Source organism: Chionomys nivalis, chromosome 24 (genome assembly GCF_950005125.1).
Source record: "Chionomys nivalis chromosome 24, mChiNiv1.1, whole genome shotgun sequence".
Classification (NCBI taxonomy): Eukaryota; Metazoa; Chordata; class Mammalia; order Rodentia; family Cricetidae; genus Chionomys; species Chionomys nivalis.
In genome coordinates, this window is record NC_080109.1 from 18,770,731 (window position 1) to 18,779,498 (window position 8,768).

The window sequence follows — 8,768 nt, forward strand, 5'->3', positions numbered from 1 at the left end:
TCCCCTTGCTCCACATCCTTGCCATCATAAGCTGTCACTTGTGTTTTTGACCTTAGCCGTTCAGACAGGTGTAAGATGGAAGGAATCTTAAAGCAGCTTTGATTTGCATTTCCCTGGTGACTGAGGTTGTTGAACATTTCTTTAAGTAAGTGTTTCGCAGCCATTGAGTTTCCTCTGTTGAGAATTCTCTGTTTAGATCAGTACCCCATTTTTCAATTGGACTATTTGGTTCATTGATGTCCAGTTTCTTGAGTTCTATATTTTGGATATTAGCCTTCTTTCAGATGGTGAAAATCTTTTCCCATTCTGTAGGCTGACTTTTTGTCCTGTTGATGATGTCCTTTGCTTTTAAAGCAGAAGCTTTTCAGTTTCATGAGGTCCCATTTATTAACTGTTGGTCTTAGTGCCTGTGCTATCGGTGTTCTGTTCAGGAAGTTGTCTCCTGTGCCAATGCGTTCAAAACTATCCCCCACTTCTCTTCTATCAGGTTCAGTGTGTCTGGTTTTATGTAGAGATCTTGATCCACTTGAAGTGGAGTTTTATGCACAGTGATAAATATTGGTCTATTTTCATTTTTTTCTTCTATTATTTTCATTCTTCTACATGCAGGCATCCAGTTAGACCAGCACTGTTTGCTGAAGATCCTTCCTTTTTCCATTGTGTATTTATGGCTTCTTTATCAAAAATCAGTGTCCATAACTGTGTGGATTTGCATGTGGGTATTTGATTCAGTCCCATTGATCAACATGCCTGAGTTTATGCCAATACCATGAGGTTTTTATTATTATAGCTCTTGTTGTAGAACTTGAAGTCAGGGATGGTGATACCTCTGGAAGTCCTTTTATTTTAAAGGATTGTTTTAGCTCTCTTAGAGTTTTTTGTTTGTTTGTTTGTTTGTTTTTCCATATGAGGTTAAGTATTGCTCTTTCAAGGTCTATACAGAATTGTGCTGGAATTTTTACGGGGATTGCATTGAATCTTTCGATTGCTTTTGGTAAGATGGCCATTTTTACTATGTTAATCCGACTGGTTTATGAGCATGGGAGATGTTTTTAGAATGAAGGAAGAGAGTACTGGTAGAGATGTCTGAAACTGGGAGGGGCATTTGGGGACCAATATGGAACCCTAGTGCAGTGGGAACACTCTGGAATGTATGAGGGTGACCATAGCCAAGATGCGGAGTAAGGAACCTGAACTGGCCATATTCTGTGACTAGTCAAGACTAGTGCTGGGGCCGGGATATCAACCCAGCCACAAAACCTTTGACCTACAAATCTGTCCTGTCTGCAAGATGTGCTGAGGTAGTGGTGGCACAGAACTTATAGAAGTGGCCAACCAATAACTGGTCCAGCTTGAGGCCCATGCCAGGAGAGAGAGCCCATGCCTGGCACAGCCTGGATAGCCAGGAACCAGAGGATGGACAGCCCAGAGACCTAGGATAGAACCAAACATGACTGTCCAAAAAAAAAGTCAATCAAATTATTCCTAGTAATAGTCTGCTGTCCTCCTAGATCATGGCCTGGTCCATCAGAGAGGCTTCATCCAGCACCTCGTGGGAGCAGATGCAGAGACCCACAGCCAAACATTGGGTGGAGTTCACGGAACGTCTCAGAAGGTTGTAGGAACCAAAGGGGTTGAGGATACCAGGAGAACATGGCCCACAGAATCTAACTAAGCAGTACTTATATGGGGCTCACAGAGCCCAAAGTGACAATCACGGAGCCTGCATGGATCTGTACTAGGTCCTCTGGATATACGTCATGGATGTTTAGCTTAGGGTTTTTTTGTAGTACTCCTAACTCACAACTGGAGTTGTGTCTCTGACTCGTTTCCCTGCTCTTGGGACCCTTTTCTTCCTACTGGGTTGCCTCGTCCAGCCTTGATGTGAGGGTTTGTGCCGAGTCGTGTTGTATCCGTTTATGCCATGTTAGGTTGATATCCCTGGGAGGCCTGCTCTTTTCTGAAGGGAAACAGGAGGAGTGGACTTGAGGAAGGAGAAAGAAGGGGTGTGGAAGGAATGGAGGGAGGGTAAACTGCAGTTGGGATGTAATGTTTGAAAGAAGAAAGATAAAATAAAGCATGTGCTACACTTCCAGAAAATCAGCACGCATGTCTGGCAGCTCACAACTGCCTGTAACCCTAGCTCTAGAGATGCGACACCTCTGGCGTCCTCCAGCACCTGCATTCACATAGACACACACACACATGCACATGAATAAAAACAAATATATATTTTAAATCAACACAGAAGTGCTGGAGTTGTAAGGTACTTGCCTAGCATGTTAAAAGCCTTTGCCTTTGGGTTCACTTGATCCACATAATGGGAAAACAAGACAAATAAATTTTTAAAAATATGAGCTGGCTTTGGCAACACATGTATTAAAATCAGAATGGCACAGAGAAAGTTGTAAAAATTTTAACAAAGATATCAATTTTTAAATGTTTCATCCAAATTAGGTTTTTAATAATCTTGGTGCATATAGACATGAAAAAAATGCCACCATTAAGACTCAAGCAACAATGACCAGTAGAAGTCTATACTATCTCAATACATAGTTTCAATTTTTCTTGTAACCATATTAAAAAGAAAGAAACAAATGAAATCAATTCGACAGTACAGTTGCTTAGCCTAGTGTAGCCCATGTTGTTACTTCACCATATGAGCCATATAAAAAAAATTGTATAGGACTGGAATAATGGCTCAATTAGTAGAGGTTGACCACAAAACCTAACTTTCTGAGTTTAGTTCTCAAGGCTTACATGGCAGAAGAAGAGAACCAACTCCTGCAAGATGTCCTCTGACCTACATCCAGCCACCAAGGCATTCAAAGTTCAAGATTGGGCATGTGCATGAACACAAACACACATACACACACAAATAATAACAAATGTAGTGTTTTAATGAGTGAGGTACTTTGCATTTTGTTTTAGGTAAAATCTGGTATGCATTTTATACTAACAATATATCTCATTTTCAGAATACTACACCGAAAAGGGATGTTTCAGTGCCAATGAAGCTAAGTCTGTAGCATACAGGATATTTTCCTTTCTTTTTTCTTTATGAGACAAGGTTTCAATTAGTACAGGACGATGACAACCTTGAACATCTAACCCTTCTGCCTTTACTTCCTAAGAGCTGGGGTGTGCGCCACTATTGATGAAGTGCCGGGGACCGAACCTGAAGATCCATGCATGCTGAGCAAGTGCTGTGTTGAGCTACACCCCAAAGCCCACATACAGGGTCTTAGAGAAATCCTGAAGAAACAGGTAGATTGCCAAATGAAGAGAACCAAGAGAAAGGTGAAGAAGTAAAGAACAAACAACAAAAACACCCAAAACATCCCTTTTGGGTGTGGCAGTCTGAAAAAGAGGTATGTTGTTAGTCAGTTGGTTGCTCCACAGGGGCAAGATAAAGCTGGGGGCTTGAACTTGGAGCATGAGAAAGGAGTTATAAAATAGGAACTGAGCCGGGCGGTGGTGGCGCACGCCTTTAATCCCAGCACTCGGGAGGCAGAGGCAGGCGGATCTCTGGGAGTTCCAGGCCAGCCTGGTCTACAAGAGCTAGTTCCAGGACGGGCACCAAAGCTACAGAGAAACCCTGTCTCGAAAAACCAAATAATAATAATAATAATAATAATAATAATAATAATAATAATAATAATGGTATAAAATAGGAACTAAACCAATGACAAATACCAAAATTTGTACCATATTCCCTAGAAAAATAAAGTCTGTCGCCAAAACAAAGCTGACTGGTTAGTTTTTGAAGGGGGTGGGCACATAAACTTTCAGCAGGAGTGAGCAAGGTCACACGTTCTGCTTTTCAGCACCAGAATCTTAATGTATCAGGTAACCCTGAGCTGTCCCTGCTCTGTAAATCAGACAAATCCTAAGATGCTCAGGAGTCCGGTAGGAACCCCAAACGATGATTTATTGATGAACTGGGGTACACATTTCCAGAGATTTACACCCCATTTTCTAATTGTTTCTTTACTAATCTTAAAGTTCCTCATAAAACTCGATGAACACGCCAAAGTGGGTAAGTATAAAATCAAAATGGAATTGGGGCTCTCGTAGGAGCAATCACTCAGACTGGTCCACTGTAGAACCTTTTTATGACAGGCCTGGGACACAGGCTATGTGGTCATTTGGTCCCATCAGTGATATACTGACACTGCCTAATGACTTATTATTCATTTCATACCAGAGGTTCCTGGGGGTTCACAGACATGTTTTGGGTTTTTTGGGCTTTTTTTTTTGGGGGGGGGAGTTGGTTTGTTTGACCTACCTGTTTAGCTCAGTCTGGCCTTGAAGTCATGACCCTCCTGTCTCAGCCTTACAAGTACTAGAATTACAGGAATGTGTCATCACATCTGGCCCACAAAAATGTTTTTGCTCAATTGTTTTGAGCTTGCAGTCATTTCTGGCCTCTTTAGAAAAATCTGTTGACACCAGGTCCACATTCACTAGAGACAATGTTGATAAAATTCTTTCCTTGAGAGAGAGAGAGATAAATGACATCTACCCATTCTCTTAAAGTCCCAAAGCCACAAAGGGGTATGATTCCACTGACATTCAATCTGGAGAAGAAATGAGTTCATTGGCCTTACTTACCCAACAGTGAGTAAGAGGTCATGGACAGAAGTTCAAGTGGCTTTAAGTCAACCACACTGGGAGATCTGCACCCAGTGTGGATGATGACCCCACCCCTACTCCCAACCCATGTGCACAAAATGGGAGTTCTCCTTTCTCTAGTCCTTCTTGAACTCTATACCCTAGCTCCTCCTTGAGACCATGTACATACAACTGATCAGAAGGAGAGTCATCAATAGTCAACAAGCCCAGGTGTGGTGATCTGTAAGCAGCCACAGCTGGACTTCTGGAGATGGTGGCAGTTGGGCTTGGGGTTAAGTCCTATACAACAGACCTACCAGTCTGCAGAGCTGAGGGGGTCCTGCTACTTTACACCAATGCCCAGCTGCCCTCGGGTTGGCTGCCACACCTGATTCCTGGTGCTTCTGAGTGAGAGTCCAGCTATGTGGAGACCTCTAGAACCCATGCTGGCTTCCAACTCTCATGCTGAAGAGAATTTGAGCTACAGAATGAGTGATACACTTTATGCATTTTGATTATTAAAGAGGCAAGAATTCAGTCATTATCATCTGTTAGTTATGAATTATGACCTGTAGGATGGGTTAGGTATGATAAAAGATATTTGTAAAATGATCATCTATGAAGTTCTTCAGAATTTCTCAGGTTATTTCCTTTCCAAGTTCTAGAGAATCTGTTTATAATTCCTTATATATTCATATAGTCATACAAAGCAAGAAAACATGAAAAAATGTATTGAAAATTATACAAAATTTTGATTTTACATTTTTGTAAGTGGAAGCTGCTTGTTCATTTCCCTGCCCCCCAAACCTGAAATAATCACACAGAAACTATATTAATTTCAATACTGTTTGTCTAGTAGCTTGAGCATATTGCTAGCTAGCTCTTATATCTTATATTAACTCATTTCTATTATTCTATATTTTACCACGAGGTTCCTGGTTTACCAGTAAGGTTCCAACTGTTGGCTTGCATCTTTCTCCTCCAGTAACTACATGGCATCTCACCAACTCCACCTACTCTCTCTCTCTCTCTCTCTCTCTCTCTCTCTCTCTCTCTCTCTTTCTCTCTCCCTCTCTCTTCATCTCTCTCTCTATATATGTGTGTGTGTCTGTGTGTGTGTGTGTGTGTGTGTGTGTGTGTGTGTGTGTGTGTGTGTGTATTTTCCTAGCCTGGCTATATTCTGTTACACCATTGGCCAAAAGTAGCTTCTTTATTAACCAATGGTATTCACAGCATACAGAGGGGAATCCCACATCACATTTTGATTGAAATGATGTAATATAGGAAAATTTTATGTCAGAATAACCCCCCACCTACTAGACATATCAAAGTTTTGCTATCTACCATTTGCTACATCTAAAGCTTAAATTCTAAGCAATAAAAACTAAATGCTACTAAGTCTTTGGTCTCAGTTCATATGAGGAATAGGAGTACACAAATAAATCATACAAATTTCTATTACAGTATCTTCAAATTTGCATGTATATGTGTGACATATGTGCACTTCTATGTCCTAGTGCACCTTGACTCCAGCTCCCCAAAATGTACGGGACTCAGGCAGAGACTAAGTTCTACCACATCGAGATTCCTGATTCAAAGAAACTGTGCAGTCTAGACATACATATCTGGGTTGTTAAATGTTAAGTTTTGAGAAAAAAACTGTTACAAAATAATAGATAAGGCAAAATATATATTCATATATATACATATATATACATATGAAATTTGTGAGCATTGAAGAGGAAGTATGAAGTGAGGAAGGGGACATTATGGAAACAGGTCAGAAAACTTTCTCAATTGGCCAAGCAGAGATAACTGAGTACACAAAGAAGAGAAAGAGCAGCAAAGACAGAAAGACTCATGCCAGCAGAAAACAGTGTTTCAAAGAACCAAGAACATTCTAGTAAGGAAAGCAATGAAACACCAGCTTTAGTGTAAAAGTGATTCAGAGTTCCAGCCAAAGCACCCTGTAGGACTGAGGCAGGCGGATCTCTGGGAGTTCGAGGCCAGCCTGGTCTACAAGAGCTAGTTCCAGGACGGGCACCAAAGCTACAGAGAAACCCTGTCTCAAAAAACCAAAAAAAGAAGAAGGAGGAGGAGGAGGAGGAGGAGGAGGAGGAGGAGGAGGAGGAGGAGGAGGAGGAAAAGAAACCAAAAGTACAGAGAGTTCAGTGTAAATGTCTTTCCAGTAAACATTAGAAGGGAAATCAAGCAGTATGTGAAGTAAGCTGTTTGTGTTCCTTTGTCTTGAAAGAGCTGAGATTATCATACTAACTGGGGGACAGGCATATAGGAAAGAGGTTTTCAAGTGATAGGGAAAAGTCGATGTTCAAGGGAAGAAGCAACGAGGAGAAAACCTAAGAGTCCTTGAAGTCAGAAGGGGATCTCTCCTAAGTGAGAATTCCCAACCTGCCAGGAGGCTAAAAGGGTTCCCATGCAAGAACTCATCCTCCCTCTCACTCTCGCACAGTATGAGGAGGCCATCTGCTCCGAGGAAGAAGGTGGAACGGTTTCAGGTTTGAGGAAAAGAGAAAGGTTTGAGGCAGTCACACAGGAAAGGAGACAGAAACCACAAGATTTCTGTTCCGTTTGAGAACCTGTGCACACTCGGTGACCTGGAAGGTAGAATGAAATCAGTCTGCCCTGTGGCTTGGCTGCCTGGATACAGGCCCAGGGAAACAGTCAGATCCATCTAGCTTAAGAGTTTAGATGAATGGAAGCAATAACACGTAAATCTAGGGCAGTACGGGTGGCGTACAGAAGGGAGTGTGGAATCCTGTCCAGTAAGTCCTTGTTAGAAGTCGGGAAGGAGGATGGTGGGTGTTTGAGAGACAACAGAGAACAGATGATGTGCCAATGCAACCAAAGTAGTGGTGGACGCACCGTTATTAAAGCACTGGCCGGATCAGAGCCAAACAAGTGCTCAGATTTAGAAATTTGCAATTGTTTTGTAGATAACAGCAGTGTCCTTGGCACTTCTGAGTGAGTTGCTGGCTGAAACCACCCAAAGGCAAAAGAAAGAAAGATCCTGAGTGGCCAAGGAAGGGCAAAGAACAGAGTGTTCATCCTCCTTGACACCAGCAACGAAACCAATAGACAGTTGTTTAAACGCAGATACCATGTGTTTCTGTGTGGGGGTGAGGAGGAATTGAAACAGTGTCTCACACTGTAGCTCAGGTTGGCCTGGAACTATGTATCCCATCTTGCACCAGTCTTCTCTTCTTAGCTTTCCAAGTCCTGGGATTACAGGTCTGAACCACTATCATCAACTCAGATTTTGTATTATGTGAAGGAAGGTGATGCCTATTTAATAAAGCTAGCATTAGTTCTTTATTATATGCAGTGTATGATGTTCCCCATAGACATCACAACCCATCCTGTAAGTAAAATACAAAAAAAAGGAGATAATTGTCACATGATCATCCTGTAGAGAGAGTGTCCTCAGGGAGAGAGGCAAGGTATGAGGCAGAGATGGGGAGAAGATAGGAGCTAGATACGTGTTAGAGAAAAAGATGCTCAGATTGGAAGGTCAGAGGGATGAAAGATGAAGGACGTATGGAAGACTGATATAAAAAGATGTCCAAAGCTTCATGAAAATGACGTCACAGAACAAGGTCTGTTGTAATGTGGGCATACATGCTAAATGTGCATAAATAAAGGGCGTGTGGGAATGGAGGTCACATGGGCACCAAGGTAGATGGCATGAAAGTCATGTCAGCATGAAGGTCAGTGGGCACGGAGGTCAAGTGAACATGGAGATAAAGGGACCACAAAGGGCACACTTAGACTTTGCATCTTGAGCAGTCAATGCAAACATCAGTTGTGTCTTTAAGTTGTTTTGAGAGCAAGAACCTCCTTTCCTTCCTCTCAGAGAGTATCAGGTTGCACCTTGGTAGGAAGCAAGACAAATGTCATCCCCCTTGGCCCTGTAGAAAATCAACATGCAGATTCGAAGTTGCATAATGAAACCTGGAGGTTTCTCTGGATTCCCTCCAAATCTCTCCAGGGGCAAGAATAGAAGAAGCCCCCTGAAAGGGGTGAGACTGGGGGGTCACAGGGCCTGCTAGGGCAGGGTGAGGGAGGTATCTTGTCCCCAGTTCTGATAGTTGGCTCATAAGGGCTGTTATCTCCCAAAGGAAGCTGATGTTCCCCTC